Raw genomic sequence first — 20,651 nt, forward strand, 5'->3', positions numbered from 1 at the left:
TTTTACTTCACTTTCTGTGACAGATTTGAAATCTCCCATGCTGAATCTCCCAATTTGAATCTCTGACACAAATCTCTCTGTATGTGGCTCATTGTCTGAAATGAGCCACAAGAGTGAAATCTCTTGTGCTGAATCTCCCGTTATGTATCTCTGGCACACATCTCTGCGTATGTAGGGCCCTTTAGATCCAAATGTAATTTCATCAGTACTGTCGACCAAGCGTCGACATTTAGGATTTCTTGGGACAGAGAAAAAAAAAAACTGATCCCAAAGAGAGAGAAAAAAAAAAAGGGAAGAGATTTTTTAATGTCCGCTGTCTGGCCAGATACAGTTTAAAACAAGAAGAAGACGGATCCCAGTTTTGTGCTGGCTGCTGACTGACCAGCTACTATTTGTGTAGTGCTGGGTTGTAATATCGCAGTACTTGCTTTTTTGCAGGCAGGTTAGGGATCGTATTCTGGAGCTCCAGAAGGAAATGGTGAGAGCAGCATACAGTCATATGATGCGTTTCTCCGCCTCCTGTAAGGTGTCAGCGGCTTCATCAGATCATCCATCTATGGACGGACAAGACCGAGTATGGACGGACAAGACCGTTTTTTGCCGTTTATCGCTCGTACGGGACAGCGTACACTCCTATACAATGGAACGGCCGTCCGATCCAGAACGGAAGAACAGCCCGACAATTGTATATATGTGTACCCAGCTTTACTGGCCAGTTCGGCTGATCTGTCCGACCTGAGATTGAACCTACTGCAGGTTCAATCTATAGGGTATGACCCGATGCGCACAGGATCACGCACCGGGTCGGATGAGGTGTCAAACACATCCAATGGGCCGATTTATCAGCCGAATCCGTATGGATCTGGCAAAATCGTCCCAAATCAGACAAGTGTATGGGCACCTTTAGACATTGATGGCCATCACTAGCAGTTCCCCAACTCGCTGCAAGTAAACAGCATCTGCAGACAGGACAGACTTTCCACAACTTTATGTTCATCAGTGACCTGATGCTGCTGGACTGAAGAAAACCAATCACCCTGCAATTACTATTACAAACATATTGCAATAGGAACTTCCCGTTCACGCCCTTGTGTGTGACGCTCTCTAGTCTCCTATATCCCCACAACATGCCGGTCGCCTCCAATCCACACACAGCCTCTGAAAAATGCCAACTCACAGGAGCGCGGGGTGACCTGGGAGAGCTCGACGGACTACAAGTACCATCATGCAGCGCTGCCAGACCACGGCTCCTTCGCCTTCGTCATCTCTAGGCTGACGTTCTAAATCTATAACGCTCATTACAGCGAATCAATGACTGTGCTTGGAGTAAGGGGCGGGGACTTCCTGGAAGCTGACACGTCACTGCACAGAATACTGACTCTGGCATCGAGAAAAGGAGGCGGGGATATTAATGAGGGGGCGTGGCTACAGGCTCGGGGGCGTGTCGAACAAGAGACTTTTCTGTATTAATTATTCACAAGGACAGGCGGTGCGAGCGCTGATTGGCTGCGGCGGGCAGGAGCTCGTCTGCGTCATCACGTTGCCAGCTGATCGGAGTTTGGAGCCGGCTTGCTGCTGGGAGTTGCGGGGAGACGGGACAGGTCAGCGGGAGGGAGCGGTCACCGGCTGGTGAACAGTACCTGGGGCTGCTAAGCCCATGTCATGTCAGGGAAAAGATGTGGGCTGGGTACGTGCTCCTGTAGTTCGGGAGTTATAGGACGCTGGCTGCGCGGAGTAGGCAGGATACGGGTGGGTACTGTTTGCAGTAAGTGCCCCGGGGATTCCGGGTCTTACAGAAGGGCTGCGCAGTGAAGGGTTCCTCAGGGTGTGGTGAGCTGACACTGCCTGGTGACAGATGAGGTGAGTGTGACACTGGAGGTGCCGCAGTGTCAGGGTGGGGTGCAGGCATGACTTACGGGGGTGGGGCACATGGAGGGTGCTGCTGGGTGGGTGACATGTAGGAGTGAAGGAGAGCAAGAGTGGTCATTCACCCCAGTATGGCGGGGCTAGAGGTGGCCTGTATGATCACCATATGGGGTGTAGCAGGATATAGCATGCAGGTACGTGTGCACAGAGGCTGGAGGGGGGCACAGGGGAATATACAGGGAGGGTGCTTGTGGTAAGCTAGGGCAGAGCACAGAGACTGGGTTACAGTGGGGTGGGGATGGGTGGCAATCGATAGCCACTAATCAGTGGATGGGGGTTGTGGGTGGGCTGTAGGGAACAAGTTGACAGTTCCTATGTGCATTGCAGATGTTGTAGTGGTATATATGGAGACGGTGTAGTATACACGATGAAGGTGGGGTGTCTAGGTGCAGTGCTCTATGTGACCAGACTGAATCTGGGGTGTCTGTTTAGGAGGTGCAGTGCTGTATGTGACCAGGGTGTACATACAGGCTGAAGGTGGAGTGTCTGTACAGAAGTTGTGGTTCTGTGTAAGGATAGGGTGTAGTATACAGGCTGAAGATGAGATGTATGTACAGTATATGGAAACGTTTTGGTATATAGGCTGAAGGTGGGGTGCTGTATCTGGACAGGGTGTAGCATAAAAGCTGAAGGTGGGGGCTGTATATGGACAGGGTGTAGCATAAGTGATGAAGGTGAGGGCTGTATATGGACAGGGTGTAGCATAAAAGCTGAAGGTGGGGGCTGTATCTGGACAGGGTGTAGCATAAAAGCTGAAGGTGGGGGCTGTATATGGACAGGGTGTAGCATAAAGATGAAGGTGGGGGGCTTTATATGGACAGGGTGCAGAAATGAAGGTGGGGTTCTGGATATGTACAGGGTGTAGCATAAAAGCTGAAGGTGGGGTGCTGTGAATGGACAGGGTACAGCATTGGAGGTGGGGTGCTGATTATGGACAGGGTGTAGCATCGAAGGTGGGGCGCTGTGTATGTGGACAGGGTGCAGCTTTGAAATTGGGGTGCTGGATATGGACAGGGTACAGCATTGAAGGTGGGGTGCTGTTTATGGACAGGGTTTAGCATAGAAAGTGGGGTGCTGTATATGGACTGGGTGTAGCATCGAAGGTGGGGTGCAGCTTTGACGGTGGGGTGCTGTATGTGGACGGGGTGTAACACACAAGCTGAAGGCTGAGTGCTATTGGTGGAGTAGGGAGGTGACATGCTGTAGCGTGTAGTATACAGGCTGGATGGAAGGTGGTGATAGACTGTACACTATAGGGTGTGTAGCTGGCCGGCTAGAGGTGGCTTGTGTGGTTGTTGGGTGGGGTACGGTAGACTGGCCGTGGGCTGCGTGTTACTAGAAGGTGTCCGGGCTGGGTGGGGAGAGCTGGCTGTGGGTGTCACAGCTGATACTGGATGACGTGCTGTCAGTGCAGCGCTGGAGCTGGGTGCTATTACTGTGCATGGCCTGTGCTGGGGCTGACTGTAGGTGCTGCTGTCCCTGTGTATGGCCGGGGACCGCAGTGAGAAGGAGGATGTCTGGGGGTAGAGTATGTAGCAGCCTTCTGGTAACGTTAGTTCTGCTACATGAAAGTTGCTCTAGGCCAGGCAGGGCCGGGTGAAAGGTGGGTGTGGCACATAGAACCTGCAGGTGGATTGCACACATTAGTGAGGGTCCCCTGGTTTGGAGGGGACTCTGACCACACCCCTGTGAAAAGACCTTACTGGAGAGAGGATGACTTGGCCTGGCCCAGCTAACGGTAAGGACTGAACTGATAATGTCATTGCATGACCCACCCCCCTTCCCATGTATATCTTCCTATATAATTCTGTACCCCTCCTTTCTTTATACTTCTCATCCCATTTTTTTTCCTCTAACAATTTCTCCTACTATTCTCTTTACTTTCCTTCCATATGCTACTGTCCCCTCTCCCTCCCGAACATAGATCCTGTTTGCTTTCACTGCGTTCAGAAACTCTGATTCACGCTTATGCAACCTGCAGTTACACGGCGCAACGCTAGGGGCAGTAGAGAGCCAGTCACCGCTCTGGGTCATGCCCTGGAGAGGAAAGGGGTAAACTGGATCATTTGCTCTGCCAGGTTCCACTTGCAGTACATTAGCATCACTTACTGGTCACCACAATCTGTCACTTGTTTGTGGTAAGCTTGTAGATGATGTGTAGGTAGGTGGCTTTATGCTTCTCTATAGACTAGTTCTGCACCATATTTGGTAACTTCTGTCCTTGATTTAATAAAAGCATCTGTATGTCTATGAATTACAAATTCTCAATATGTAACGTAGCTGCAGTCTGAATGTAGATTAAAAATGTAGTTCTTTGTGGATAACATTGTATTGTGCTGGACTTAATTAATTTTACCATACTTTCCCTTTCTGAACTGCAATGGGCACAGCGCAAAGGATAACCACTGGCCCTGTGAATTATATCCCCTGCACATCCGAGGAGTCTTTCACATTGTCGAAACAATCCTCTGAAGAGTTTGTCTCCTGCAACAGTGCCTCCATAGACATAAAGCATCATCCATCTGGCGATGATGTTAACTAAAGGGGTTTGTTGCATAAGGGTCAGACCAAAGTCCTCTCTGAAAATAATGGGGACTTTGGTCTGCATCGCTAAATGTCCTTTTGCAATAGATTACTTTGAAATCTCCTGCTTTAGCTTATTCATAGATAGCGACGATACGTACAATTACACAGAAACTGCCGCTTCTACATTATTTTCTGGAAAAATAATCCCTTATACGTAAGCCTAATATGTTGAGGTTGTGTGTTTAAAATCAGGGCGAGGTTTTCTGCCTCATACCTATTATACGCTGCCGTTAAAGTACTTGCTTTTTTTTGTAAATTTTAATCCCAGTAAAAACATCTGATGGAACTGAATCATTTGTATTTACGGTGCATGATTTGTTTCCAGAAATCTGTTTGTGTTTGACGTGTCCTTTTATTGAGCCCCTCGCCCAAGTGGAGTATGCTCTTTATAATGTCAGCTGATTGCACTACACTGTTATTTATACCAGAGCTTTTTACCTTGATTATTGCCTGGTTAACGCGTGTCGCGATTCAGTGTAAAAGGCACAAACTAGGATTGGGGGAATTATTATTTTTCTTATCTCTTTAAGATTGTGTGTTGACTGTTTTTTCATGGCCTATGGGAAAGTTGGGAGAATCTTGATGCTAGGCAGATTTAGCACCTTATCTGATTCACCTCCCTATATCCTTGAGTGTGATGTACTGCATTGGTTCAGCTTACTTAGATAAAGACCATAAGCAATAAAAATGTGGAATAATACTAGGGATTCCCTTTAAAGAATGAGGGGTAGATGTATGAAGCAGTGATAAGGGAGGAAAAGTGAGCCAATCAGCACTGAAGTAACATATAATTTCCATAAAATAAAATGATACTGAGGAGCTGATTGTTGCCATGGGCCTCTTCTCCTCTGGCTAACTTCTCCTCCCTTATCAAGGCGTCGTACACCAACCCCTCATTGTGCTGTGCCCCCCCCCAAAAAAAAACAACAACCATGATTTAAACCAGCCAGCACTGGTATTACTTCCCCCCTTCCCCCCAGGTCTAGTAACCCAGATACTCTGGGCTGCTTGTAGGGTGCAGTGTGACAGTTGTAACCCAGGTCAGCAATACAGTATAGGGTCTGCCAAAACAGTGTGCGGGATTTGGTGTAAAAGGGGTAAGGGGTATAACTGGATGTTTATGTGAGACTATCTATACTCTACTACTGATGACTTGCCCAAAAAAGTATTTTCATTGATTAATTCTTGGCAAATAAGCCACTCAGAACTGTTGTTACTCCACCTTGTTTTTGTCTTTCTGTTTTTTTAATGGTCATTAGATGAGATGACATAAAAGCAATACTTTTTAAATCCATTTTAGCTGGTAACCTCACATGTATCAATAGGAATAATTGTTAAACCTGCTCTGAGGGGGTCAAATGGTGTATCAGCCAATCATCTCAAAACTGCCTTTTTACAGGTTATTAAAAATGACAGAGCTAAATGGTTGGTACTGAACTTCATGCCTATGCAGGGTTAGATACAGTGCATATCCCCTTCTAAATGCTTGATTGAAGGTCCCCACCGAGTCTAATGTTTGGTCAAAAAAGGTCTAAAAGTTTGACACAGGTTGACACTCCCTGGTCTGTGTGTGTCCCTGCAACCAACCAGTGTTAGGTTACTGTCCTAGTTTGTGCATAATAGCTATTTCCCGGGTCATGCCTAAATGAATTTCATTAGTGGGGATAGTGGCACTTGGAGATGACATCATCTCCAAGCATCCACTAAGCCAAAAGACTCAGACTGGTCACTGGAAGATGTAGAGAAAAATCTGCCTTTAACCGGTGCTTAATGTCCCTGGTCTGAACCGGGTAAATAACTGAAAGGAGTATTAACTAGAAAATCTATCTTGTTCCTGAATTTTCAGTAGGACCATTGTTTAGTTTACCTGTGTTCTATCTTACAGGGTTGCGGCATGTGATGCGGTTTGCCAAGTCAACCGTTTGAGTAAATGCCAGCAGCATTAAACATATGGGTGCAATATAAAAACTGTTCATTGACAACAATATAGTATAGGATTTAAATGTTCTTAAAAGATTAAAAAAATGAGGCCTATTCAAAAGGTGATAATTCAAAGCGTATGCGATGAGCTAATTCAGATCAGGAAATAGAAAATATTACAGGATGTATTTATATAAAATGCTGCATATAATGTCTTAGTAAAAGGGTTCAATCCCCTAAAAAAATAGATGGCTACAGACTGCTGTGATTGATTTATTCAAATGTTCCGGAGTACCATCTACTATATAATCTGCTGTAGACTAGGGAATCCTATGTATAGCATTTATTATGGACAAGCCACGTAATTTTTAGATCTCATTAAGCCCCATCTCCTATAATTGAAATATGTAAGCCACAGTTTTTGTATGCCGTAAGTATCTGGTTAATATGCAGTGAAATAAAATGGCTTGTTCATAAATATTGATAAAGTATATTGGACACTTGGGGGGGGGGGGGGGGCGGGGCACATTTTTGAATGCACTATAACCTGCACACCAGGGTACTGCTGCGGAGGGTATTGCCAGAAAGGTGGCGATACGCTATAGAAGCCTGTGGTCTTCTCCCCGCAGCTCTGTGTGAGGGATCAATCATGGATCCTTCCCAGCATGCCTCGTGGCCACCGGGGGGTCTGCGGGGCTATGGTTACCCACTGTCGTCGGCCCCTACTGCCGAAAATGGCTGCCCCCATACTGCAGACAATTTTTGAGGATGTTAGGAGGCGGCGGCCTCCTCTAGCAACCTTAAAAAACGGTCTGCTGTATGGGGGCAACCATTTTCCGTGTTTCACTTTTCATTAGCAGCAGTAGCCGGGACCTGCAGACGGATGCGGCAGGAGGTAACGGGGGTGGGAGGTGTGTTTGTTAACCCCACTGGGGGGGCGCTGCCAACATTTGTGGCGGGGGGGGGACGCAAAATTAATAGTTACGCCACTGGCCACGGATGTTGAAGCATGGCTGCATTCTCTTAGGGACAGTTACTGTCCACATTTCTTTTCACCTGTTCACCCTTTGCTTTGCAGTAAGGGCTGTGCATGGCTTACCAATGCCATGGTAACTGTCTAGAGGCATCTGCATTTAACTCCACAGAAATATCTCCCTTCTGGCACATGAGTTATTGTTACATGTGTACATTTGTTTATGGTAAAACCTGACATCCTTGGGGTAATCTCTAATAACGCCAGATGACGCTTTTTTTTTTTACATCTAGTGACTAAAACGTGGTAACCTGGGCCAGAGTTATGGAGTGACGCTGGCCAAAATACTGCAGTATAGCGTCAGCGTTGGGGAAGTTGGCCAATATTTCAGCGTGGCTGGTCTGAAAGCTGCAGCGATGTCAGATAATTAAACAGGATGATCAGGCCGTGCACAAGGCTTTAGTTGCCCTTTAAGGATCTAGTAGAAACCGAGCCATTCTTAATCTAAAGCAGTTAGGGTGAACTTTTATTATGACGGTCACAGGAAGTAGAACATAACCTAGTTTCGGTGATTTGTGCTGGTTTGCCTATTTGGAGAGCTTACTGTTCTCTAAAGATGCCATAACTTCCCTTCCATTTGCCATAAGTTTTGCTTGAGATGTAGTAATACACTTAAACTGGGTACAAACTGGGTGATCTTTACTCAATGATATGGACAACATCGTCCAGTGTGTTCAGTCAATATCATGATGCTCACGGCCGCGGGTCCTTAACAAATTAAGATGCCTGTGCCTAAGCCAGAATATTATTATTATTTTTTTATGAAATACATTGCATTTAAAATACATTGAAAATTTAGTTTTCCCGCCAAATTTTAGAAATGAGTATTTTATCAAGATGAAATAAATATGACTAGCTAAAGTCATGTGATGCTGTGGATTGCTATAGCGATGTCACATATTTCATATGTTAGACGTCAGAGTTGTTCTCCCTCATCATTCCAGTATTGAGCGCATTTACGAACACAGAGTATTTCGGGCATTTTTTTTTTATTTGCGTGGCATCAGAATAGTTATGCACAGCATTCTAATTGGCAAAGTCTTTTCGGGGGGAGGGGGGGTAAAGAGATGCTTGATGCTGGTGGCCATTATGCGCCCTATGTACCGCGACTCATTATGTACAAAGGTTAGACGGGGAAAGGTACATCTGTATATCGCCACTTTTAGCTAAACCTGTAGACTTCTGGCTTGTACTCCAACCTCCTATTTACCATGTATGGCAAAACAAATAATTGGGTTCTGCAATGTCATTAGTGATGTAAGAGCAGAGCGGCTGATCTGTCTAATCCTGTGACTGACTCACACCATGACGTTCATATAAGCTTGCAGAGTAACAAATTGGGTCAGGGGTGAGACCAGCTACTGAAATTTCTCTGCGTGATATAAGAGCAGCCCTTTTGTCGTCTCCTATCTCTTGTGATTAGCAAACACTAGGGAAGTATTACCTGCACTGCATTTAATGTGAATTATTAGTGCCTCTGTCAGTTTATCAGAACCTGTCACCATATTCCTATAAAATTCTGTTTGGGGAACTGAACCCTTTTAAGGAGGCGAAGGGTGTGTATGTAACTCAGCAGTGTTGGTCAATGCCAGCATCAATTTCGGTTAAGAGTTTTGGGGAGGGAGATTGGCCCTGGAAGAGATTATTGAGAGGTGGAGCTCCTGGCTTAGAACAAAGTGTATACGACACCAAGGGGCCGTCCGCTTGGGTTGGAATGTATATCGTATGTACTAGGCATGCCTGGAATTTGTGGTATCCCAGCCCTGTCCAAGCAGCGCACGTAACTGGGAATTTGGTTCTCATTTCTGATCAGCACTTTAGCAGATGTGTCCCGGTAAGGAGTGTCGGGAGAAACGTTAGCAAGTGTTCTTGGTGTGATCTTGCCACAGTAAGCATATTAACTGCTTCACTTGCTATTCGCTGTGAGACTAAAGGGGATCTTTGTGGCCTTAACCCTTTGAGTGCCAAGGGAATTTGTCAAATTCTTTTTAATGGTTTTTATTCATCATAGTGACCTGTAACCTTTACCTTTTTATATAGGAAATCTTTTTTTTACACAGCATTTTTCTATTTGCATTTATATAACAAATGTCAGATGCTGACATTTTTGGTGAGTATTTTGTGCCACTCTGAACCAGATATTTTTGTTATATCTTGAACTTACTCTTAAATATTATCCCCCCCCCCCCCCCCCGGGGGCTGGGGGAGGGGTTATTTCAGAGATTCCTTTTGATCGATCTATAACTACTGTATAGTCCTACTTGTAGTCTGTTTATAGAACAATTTCAGTATCTGGTATAGTTTAAGATTTGTGAGCTTATTTAAGGATTTGTAGGCTAATTTGTAATATGCTAAATTCCTCAAGGTTAGGGGCGTATGTGTACATTATCTATATGGCAAATAAACTACTTCTCCAATCCATCTCCCAGTAAAAAAAAAAAAATTAAATAAAAGTACATTTTGAAGACTGGTGTGTACGGCCATCTAACCAGTAGAATTTGAAAATTACAAACTAAAGGGTGGTATTTATCAAAGCGTGATGAGACAAAATTGCCTAGTGTTTGATAACTCACAATCAGCTTCTACCTTAAGTGTTAAGGCCCCCATACACTTTCTCGATATGGGCTGATGTCAACCATTCCTTACAGAACGGACCGAGGAATCGGCCCAAGTTGGGTCAGTGGGATGTCCCCTCGGGTCCGATGCACCGTCCTGTGCACATCGGACCTGAGTGAGAGGTCGGACTGGTATGCTGGTCCAACCTCTGACTTCCCTCCCGGTGACTGAGAATATTGGTCGCATACAATCCATCCCAAGGACCGCATGCGATCCTTCCCGGGTGGCTTGCGGATGAGAAATCGCCGTAGTATATGCCCAGCTTAAAACTGGCTTTGAAAAATGACAGAACCAGAGTTAAAGATTTTGATATTAAGTCATTTATGGACCACAATCAGAATCAGAATAACGGCGGTGTAAGGGTTAAACTGATTTATGGTTGGGCTTCTGAAGTGATTGCTAATATCCTGCCATCTAGAGAGCTACTAGAGTGTTCTTTATGCCGCCAGTTTGACGGTAATCAAGCTGATATTCAGCCAACTATATTAAAAAAAAAATAATAATCCTCTATTAAATGAAACCAATGTATGGAGGACATAACAGTCTTAACTTTTTATACACACTTTGTTTCTATATTAATGTGTATTTTCTTTTTACTTTATGGCCATCCCTTTCAGCTCATTCAACATGTTAACTGAGAATAAGTTTTGATTAGTCAAGGTTATACTAATCAACCTTGATTTGCGCCATAGCTGCTCAACTCGTCCACTGATTAGGATAACCTGGCATTTATTTGTATTTATAGTTTCTTATATAGCGCAGCAGATTCCATTGCATTTTACAATTGTAAACATAGATAAAACAAACTGGGTAACAACAGACAGACTTGGAGGTACGAAGGCCCTGCTGCAAGCTTACAATCTAGAAGAGGGATATAGGAGGGAAACACAAGGACAGGCATCAGTAATAGCATAGCAGTCCCACCAGGCTGCAAGTCCAGAAGGGAAGCTGTATGATACATACAGTAAGTGCCTCAGAGGGTTATGCGTGTGGAACTTCAATATGATAGGCTTGCCTGAAGAGGTATGCTTCAGGGAACGCTTGAAAGTTTGGAGGCTAGTGGAGAGTCTTATTACGTGATTATTCACTCTACCAGACTTAACAGGTGGTTGAGAAGTCGACATGAAAATGTTTTTATGTTGTTTTTTTTCCCCATGTTTCTCAACCTTTGCTTATTTTGCTATCCATGTTTAACGCTATTAACAGCAAGTTGTGGCAAGCAGAGCAAGCCCCATGCCTGAAGCTTAGAGAGGCTGCAAAGGGACACGTGTTTCCTAATTTGGTTCATATATGGTTAAACCTGTAAAATAACACCCTATAAGGGGAAAAAAAAACCCTGTTGACCTTTTTCATATCAAATGAATGGCTGTTAACCTTTTGACCCTGACAACCTAATAATTGTTGCCCCTTCTATCTCTGCAAATCGTCATATGCGTACCCTGTTTAAAAAACTGTATTGTCCTTTGAACTCCCATACAAGTGATATAGTGCATGTACAATCTTGCAAACGAAACTTTTCCGACTTTTTTTTGTTTTGTTTTTATTTGAATCCATGATTCGACCTATATTCCCCCAAAAAAATTTCTGACAGGGTCAGAATGCTCTGAACTGTCGGTAACCAGGTGGATTGTTGGAATAGCCGCGGATCCCCATGCTTTTTTCGGAAACGGGCCCAATTCGAGAGGTTTTGGCCGTTTTCTGACAATCTCAATCTGGCTTTGAAGAGTCCAAGTGAGGAGATGATGCAGCTCACCCGGCACAGTCTTTCTGTCTGCCATCCTCCCGTCGCTCACCCAGTACCGGCGCTGGGTCGGATGAGCAGCAGCAGCTACATCCGATAGTCGGATTTGGACGCATTGACTAGGTATTGCCAGATGCATTCTGACAAATGGATCCGACTCTAATTTAATATAGACAGTGACCACATCCAGGAGTATGCCTTCATTAACAATATTTACAAAACTGCCTGCATGTTCAAATGCTAAAAAGAAGCCACCAGCGGGAGCATGCATCGTGATAGTGATTACATAGTAGAATATTTAAATGATTTGTTCGGAACCTGTAGGAATCTGACAAATCATAATGTCGCCTGTGTACCCAAGTTAAGACCACACCCAGACATAATATGGCATACGACTTGTGCATATGGCATGCGGTCATTTTAGCTACAATCAAAATACCGACTTGTACATACTTTACCATCCCAGTGGACATGGAGGGGGACTCGTGTCGACCTATGTCAACATACAGACCCAAAAATACATGAAAAACATGGGTCTAATTTTTGACCTTGTCGGTATTTTGACTGTCGGGGATTTTGATTGTAGGTAAATCATACCGGACCCGTGCTTACGACTAATTACATAAGTAATGGTATAATAAATAATGGTATTTATCAAACAATATAATGCCAAATAGCTGTACTCCTGTTATCATATTTGCTGAATTGGCTCGTGTTTCAGCTTATGCGATCAAAAACCTAAAAAATAATGCTTTACTGTGAATACATTTACATAATGTGCCGCATCTTGTATCTAACCAGTCACCGTCTAAAGAGCATGTACAGTATGGTTACTAAAGATTTTTGTAGCTGAACCCAAAGGAGAGAAAGGAAACTGCTTAAGAATTTGAGAAAAGTGATGTGGCAGCGAGTAACTGCTATTGTGCTGCAGACTGATCACTGTAGTCAGTGGCTGTTAGTGACGCAGTACAGCAGCCTCCCTGACCTTGCTGTACCTTCATAAACAGTAGTATCTCTGCAAAGCAGTTTCTAATGGAATGTTATTATAGGCATTGTCTACACACAGTCACGAGATGCCCCACCCAAAGAGCAGACCTAGGGGGACAATACAATCCACAATTTAATATATCTTTTTTAAATCCAAATTTATACCCTATTTAATGATTAATAACTCCCCTTTATATTACGCAATTGTCTTTCCCATATGATATATGTATATATTGTTGTATAAATGTTAAGGATTGGTCAGGGCAGCATGGACGGTGTAATGGTTAGTATTACTGCCTCACCGCACTGAAGAGTTTGTATGTTCATCCCGTACTTGCTTGGGTTAAGTGCGGGTTCTCCAGTTTTCACCCACTGGAGAACCCGGAGTAAACTCAAGCTGGTAAGCTAATTGGCTCCCAATGAAATTAACCCTAGAATGAATGTGAACATGTGATAGGGAATATAGCTTGTAAACTCCACTGGAGCAGGGACTGATGTGAGTGGTCAAATATTATCTGTAAAGCGCTGCAGAATATGTGTGCGCTATATAAATAACTGGTAGTTTTGTGGACACTTTATTTTTTAAAAATCTTTTTGCAGTTGTGCAGTGTTAATTCTAGTCTAGGGTAGGCTGCTGAACTGTAAAGAAAACCCTTCTGCATGCCCCCTATCGGGAGCATGGTTTCATTACAGGCCCGTTGCTCATTACTCTAGAGGTGTGCACAATACTTAAGAAATTGCTGGGCTGCCCCAAGCTTTCCCTGCACTGATGACATGGTTGTGAGTGTTAAAAATGCAATCCACTCCCTCCCATCACGTGGGGCACTGTGGCCTGGGTTGGGCCAATGGCACATGGGAAGAGGCTTCTGCAGGTCTCCTACCTATGTGTATGGAGTATTAGATTATCCTCCCTCCATGTGTGTGTGTGTGTGATAGATATATTATATATATATATATTTTTTTTTTAAATCGTTTGCCCCTCTATATCCGCTGCTGTCCTCCATGGGCCTGAGAAGCATAACAGAGATCAGCACAAGCCTCTCAGTCTCTGACCTCTTGTGCAAAGTTTCATGGGACTTATTCAACTCCCAGTAATGCACTGCACACTTGGCTCCCAATGCTCAGCACCATTAATCACTGTCACATTGGCAGATAGGTGAAGCTGCAGCACTACCCCGCTGCCATGCACAAAACCTTTAGCTAAAAAAAATAATACATGGCCCTAGATAGAGGGGGGCCTAGGGGTTACTGACGACCCCCTCCTTTAATCCAGCCCTGGCTTAGTGAGCAATTTTCAGCATATTCATAATGAATATGAAGATTGGGTTGCCGTCATTTAAATACTGTTGGAATGGCACCTCGCACCCTTTGCAATTAATAGAATTGACCCCTGAATGTGGTAGTAAATTAAATTTTATTATGTTTTACAGTAAGGACATTTTGATGAGTCATTGATACTGTGTTTCCTTTTTGATATATATTCTGTAGATGACTGCCCTTCAGTTGGATGCTTTTAGCTATTAAAGTACAATTAAAAACTAAAAGGCACAGTGTCTAAGGTGTTCTACTCTAAATTGCACAAATATGTGTACATGATATGCATCATTGCGTTGATCTGACCAAGAACAGAGAAAACTATTTGAATGTACGGTATAGGGGATTTTTTTTTCTGTGCGCTCTGTACAGAAAACGATTTGCTATCCATGTCTATAGGGAATGTGTTTTTGTCATTTGCAAATGCAATTCAGAAATGGTTGTGGATTATTAGATACATAGTCAAAAGGTTGACATGAAAAAGGTAGACTTGACATTTTTTTTATGTCAAATGTCGACACCTGTTGACATACTCACACACTCCCCCCCCCCCCCATTAGTGTAATGTGTGCCCTTGCATGCCGCAGGCCTGGTGCCTTGCTTTGCTTGGTACACTTTACCATCCTCGAGACTTACAATTGAGAAGGTAAAGTATGAAAGTCCCAAAAATGGAAAAGAATTGTGGAAAACTTGTCGGTCTTCTCACTGTAGCTTTATCAACCGGAACCATTCTGAAACTCGCCCACCTGCCAAATTCTGTCCCTGTGTTGCACACAATAATTATTCACAAAAGCTGACCTTTTAAGATAGGTGGCCAAAATCTGTGGGTCATGTCATTAACTAGCTTTTGCCACCATCCAGGAAGTGAGCTGGGATGAAGAAGGTATTGGCCATTGATTACCCCCTTCCCACTGCCCATAGCTACTTTTACCCCAATTCCAATACTAGCTATTGTGTTGAGAGCTCGTTCTATCCTACTTCCTACCACTCTCCTCCCATGAATGAAGCCTTAAAGTAGGTTTGTAGGCTAGTAACCAAGGTTCCAATTGATAATCTGCAATTCTAATTCTAGAGTGTGATAATGCCCTATAATAGTAATTATTGGGCAAAGGAGAACTTGCTATACATTTACCAACCAGTTAGATATAAGTTCTACTTCCACCATTAAGTAAATTTACTTTGCCTTGATACTATATTCATGTGGTATGACAGAAGAATATATAATCTATTTATTAATGTATCTATCTCTTAATGTAAATGCATGCAACAAACGCTACATTTTGTTTTACTGGTATATCCTACACATACTAGTTTCCGGCCTGTTAAAATAATGTAATAATATAACCAGGTCTGCGCCGGCTGCTGGGCACGGCCAAAATGCGCAACACTAAAATTACTACATTGGGCACCATCTAGTGGCTGCTGGTGTGCAAATAACTTAAATCCCCCCCACCCCATAGAATTGGGGAGCAGTGTAGTAAGACTTGTGTTTATATACAGTATTGAGATTATACACATGTAATAAGTAAATGGGGAAAGGAGTCCTAATCACAGAGCGTGGGTGCTATTAATGTAATATTGGTGTGACTATGGGCCCATTTAGTGTGTGTGTGTGTGTGTGTGTGTGTGTGTGTGTGGGGGGGGGGGGGGGGGGGGGATGCAATATATTGGGGCAGATGTATTAAGCCTTAAAGAGATAAATGCAAGTAAACGTCCAGCCAATCAGGTCCTTAGTGATGTTTTTCACAAGGTTTGTAACATGGCAGTTAGGAGGTGATTGGCTGGACGTATATATCTCTTCATCACCCTCGCATTTATCTCTTTTGAAGGCTTAATACATCTGCCCCAATGTTACAGGGAAAAGGCTTATTTAGCTAACTATGCTATCTAATTTTGTGATTGGAGTGGGTGTTATTGATGTAATGTTTTGAAGTCTCATTTGTCAGGTACAATTCCCCTCACAGATACTTTTTATTTTCCCAACAGGGTCCCAGTGTTCTAGGATTCCCGTAAGCAGCAACTGGGCTAAAGACACCAGGAAATCCAGGTAATCAAAGCTTTGGCACAGGGTTAGGGGGTAGCATGGCTCTTATGGACTACCTCACAGTAGGTCAACATGCACCTTCGGCAGTCTGCCACCTCTTAAATTCTGTATTTATTACCTTTTTTATCCATGATACTAAAATATCTAGTTTATTTTAGTGCCATGGATAATATCATCATTAACGATACTTTGTGCATATTTAGCTTTGACTCTTTATATTGTTAACAATGCAAGCTCACATGAGTCATTAACGATGACTTCCGTAATCTGTACATGCAGTATGGCAGAGGATATACTGTAGCTCACCAGGGCTCCCGCTTCTAAAGGTTTTAGTCCCAAATTTAGTTATTGCTTGTCGAACAATCAAACTTCATATTCATGCTAGAGTCCAATTGATAAGTTGTTATATTTGCTTGCTTCTTTTGTATAAGATTTGTTTTTATTTGTTGATATGGCAAGATGGCTATTGTAAATGCTTTCGTCTGTCTACATGCTATTATTTTGCTGTTTTACTTTGATTGTTTAGGCAATAGGTGCAGCATTTACATTTGCCAAGAATAGATTTACACAATGTATTTAACTGTAATTTTTCTTGGCTATTCTATGCAGTTCTACATCTCCTGTCACTATCTAGCTTTCAGGAACATGTCTGCGAACATGCTGATACCTAAAGGTCAACTGTCAATGTCAAACTATGACTAGCGCCCTTTTTGTCAATGTCGAGCGTCAATAGTTCGACATGGACAAAGAGGTCAACACAACATGGAAAATATTGAAATCTGAGCACATAAACCCCCAATTAACCCCTTTGGGTGGTATGACCGGAGTGGGCTGTCCTGGAAAATTTCCGGGCATGCCACTAATATGCAATAGGTGCACGCCAGTGGTGTCCAGGTGTGCACCACCTCTAGAGCCCCTTCACCCCCCACCCATCATCTCTGCTCCAGCAATCGTACGCCAGAGCTCTCTTGACCTTTGCTGCCATTCACTTTACAGCAGTGATGTGGTCGGCAGGCTCGGGATGTTCGGGGGACTCGGGAGGCTTTTGGTATTGCCCTATTGACTGTCTAGCTCATGGGTCTTCAAACTGTGGCCCTCCAGATGTTGTGAAACTACATGTTCCAGCATGCATTGCCACATTTTTTCCTATAAGAGCATGCCAAAACTGTCAGGGCATGCTGGGACATGTAGTTCCACAACATATGGAGGGCCACATGCTCTAGCTAGACATTGTTTGTAAAGCGTTTATACACAACTTCTTCCCTCGAAGAGATTGATTTTCATTTGATTGATCGCCGCAATCGCATGAACAGAGCCCAAATTGCATGTAAATTGCCCTTAGTGTAAGAAGGCTTTTAGTCATTTTGGATCCGATAACAGTTCAGGTTTTAGTGATGTAGATGCTTGACCTCAGATTGTTGAATCCAGATAACTGGTAGTGTAGTCCTCTTTGCTCAAGAATGGCTATCCTAACAACCTGAGCTGTGCAAATACCTGGCCTGGAGTGAGCTGGTCTCACACCAGACTCATTTAGCCGTGTACAGCGTCTGCTCCCCTTTTTTTATTTTTTTTTATTTTTTTTTACCCTCCCTTTTTACACCCTCCATTTTTCCATTATTTTCTTTCTATATTTTTTTATATATGAATACTACATATGTCTCTAAAGATATACAGTAATATGCTTTTTTTTATATATGAATACTACATATGTCTCTAAAGATATACAGTAATATGCTTTTTTTTATATATGAATACTACATATGTCTCTAAAGATATACAGTAATATGCTTTTTTTTATTTTTAGCTTTAGTTCAATTTTTTTTTTTTACAAAATATAATATCAGCCATATTTGTAAGGCTATTATACAGTATGTTGGCCAGTTACTTGTCTATATGTTTTGTGGTTTCTTAAAATTACTAAAATGTACTGGGCTTTTTGTTGTAATTGCCTTTGGCTATTCTTATAAAAATGTAAAAAAAAAAAAAACAACCTGAGCTGTTCTAGTGTGCCTCGAGGACCATGCACGGTGTTCTATATTTATGTAGATGACAGGCACTTACAGTCTTGAGTATACAGTGTTTGAATGTGTTTCCTTGCTTGTAAAATCTGCCCATTTGTTTCTTCCACAGCGCAAGGCTTCTACCTTGGATCATTCTGGCTTACCAGCAGCAGTTCTTCAGTGGCAAGCTTTATGTTCATGCTCTATGCTAAAGCTGCCAGTTGAAGAACTGTTGAAGTTGCCTATAATTCTGCTTCAAGTTTATGAACTTATTTGAAATGGATCCTGAGAAGAAAGACTGTTTGCCTGTCGGTTTTATTAGCATTAATCAATTTTATTCTTCAGATTGTGGGTCAGGGCTTCAGTTTCAGTGTGAGATTTCTGTGATTGTCGTAATTTGTGTAATGTGTCTCCTGTATTGTAAAGTAATGTAGAATTATGTTGTTCCTGTGAATTTAAGCTGCAATTTATTTGGAACTCTGTTATACAGTCTGGTAAATCTGGTATGCACATACAGTGCAATGCTGTAGCAATCCACAAATTAGCAGTCCAAGTTTTAAGAATATCCATGATTGAGCATAGATAATAAAGCTAAATGGTCAGAGGTACGAACTAAAGGCCCATACACACGGGCTGACTGAGCTGAAAGATGTTCTAAACAACAACTTTGAGTGGCTTTCAGCTCAAAGCCGCCCAGTGTGCACGGGCCGCCGGCAAGCAGTGATGTGCGCTCCTGCAACATCGCCAGGAAAGCCGCTCATCTGCTGGTATTACCAGCAGATGTGCGGCTTTGAGGACTACTTTGTATAGCGCTGTGCTATGCAATTCTGTCTGCCCCTCACTGATGGCACCGGGCAGGGGGAAAGACGCTCAGTGTGTATGCACTGAGTAGCTTTCCCCCCGGCAATGGCAGCGGTCATCGCTGGGCATAATCGCCCAGTGTGTATGGACTTTAAGGCTCAAATGTGCTTTTGCATGTATATACTTGAAACATTAACTGTAAGGGTGCTTTGAGGACATAGTTTTGGAACTACTGGTGTATCTAATAAATATAGCTCAATGCCAGCACCACTGGTGAATTAATAACCAGCCCCCTCCTGGACACAGGCTTTAATTCAGTGTTCAAGCATCTCACTTCCTTACAGATGGAATTTATTCACTCCTGCAGTTAAGGACTTGATAGGGTTCCATCCTACAAGTGGTGGTTACAGGCGGTGAATCTCCCAGCTTTATATGTAGTCTTGCAGGTTGACCCCTATATGGTTGTGGTAATGTCATTAGGCCACACCTTGTGGATGTCCTAATGCATCCGTATCTAGCGACGTTATGTGTTTATACTGCTGTGGTGTATTCTATTGAAGTTGAACCTTTCCGCTATATACCATGCATGAAGTTGCTGTATTTTTCCCCTTGGTTTAGACTGCTTTTATCTGTCTTTATTTTCTTAGAAGTAAAGCCACAGCTCAGAAACAGAAATCTCTGCATAATCCCTATATTAAAAATGTGGTATTTTGATTTATGTCCAACGCTTTAATCAAACACTCAGTTGTACAAATCAAGAGGATAAGGACCAAACCCTTTCTTTACGGAAACCTTTATTCTACCTAAAATTCAGAAACCCTTAGATCCATGTAAACCACTTCCCGATGAGAGCAGAGCATTTTCCACATTTGGGTTGGCGGAGGTAAGATCCTGAGGTTATGAGAAGACACTGCAGTATCTTATATGAAGATTTGGACAAGATTGAAGACTGGGTCTTTTTACCAATGGAAGCTGTTGTGCTGTTAAACTTGATGATAATTATAAATCTAACTGGAAGAAAAGAGAAACTTGATCTATTCAGTATTTCATGTTTGAGACCTGTTTCAAATGCATAGAAACACCTACAAATCCGTAATAAATTTGAATATTACATAAATAAAACAATTCCTTCTTGGGGACAATCGGTTTATAACCAAAAACAGTACTTCAGCTGATGAAGCTGCTGGTGACTAATACAGCCAGATCTTTCAACTTTTTGTGTTCGATGTATCCCTGAACTATCTCCACTTGTGTGACTTAGCTATGCCATGTTTTTATGTATTATGTAGACTAGAGAATATTCTATGTGCATTCTAATTGAACTGTTATGTTGGTTTGTCTCTGTATTTTATACATTAAATACCATTTGAGACGTTTTACACCTAGTTCTATATATATTTTTTTGGTTGTATGAAAACGTATTCCGAAATCCATCCACTTGAATCATTTCACTTCAATCTGGGTCATACTCTGACTATATTTATCTCGGTTCTCCTAAGTAGGGCCTATCATATGACACCTCTACCTTGTGCCTCTGTTTCATACCCTAGCAAGGTGGATAACTTATATGAGCGATAAGCTGGAAAAAGTAGCAGAGTCATATCTAAAGGACCATACACACGGTGTGACTTAGTTTAGCCCAGATCACTCACGTTGCTGACACACATGCGATGTGTGCTGAGC

At 42.9% G+C, this 20,651-nt stretch overlaps 1 long non-coding RNA gene across 1 annotated transcript; it reads left to right on the plus strand.

The window, feature by feature from the left end:
- Positions 1-1,597: 1,597 nt before the first annotated feature.
- On the plus strand, positions 1,598-20,347 carry LOC146059704 (uncharacterized). The gene is made up of 3 exons (XR_014470300.1): positions 1,598-3,664; positions 16,110-16,170; positions 18,298-20,347. It is a non-coding gene; the product is annotated as an uncharacterized LOC146059704 (long non-coding RNA).
- The last annotated feature ends 304 nt before the right edge of the window (positions 20,348-20,651 follow it).

Source organism: Crinia signifera, chromosome 2, assembly GCF_055691185.1.
Source record: "Crinia signifera chromosome 2, ASM5569118v1, whole genome shotgun sequence".
Taxonomy (NCBI): domain Eukaryota; kingdom Metazoa; phylum Chordata; class Amphibia; order Anura; family Myobatrachidae; genus Crinia; species Crinia signifera.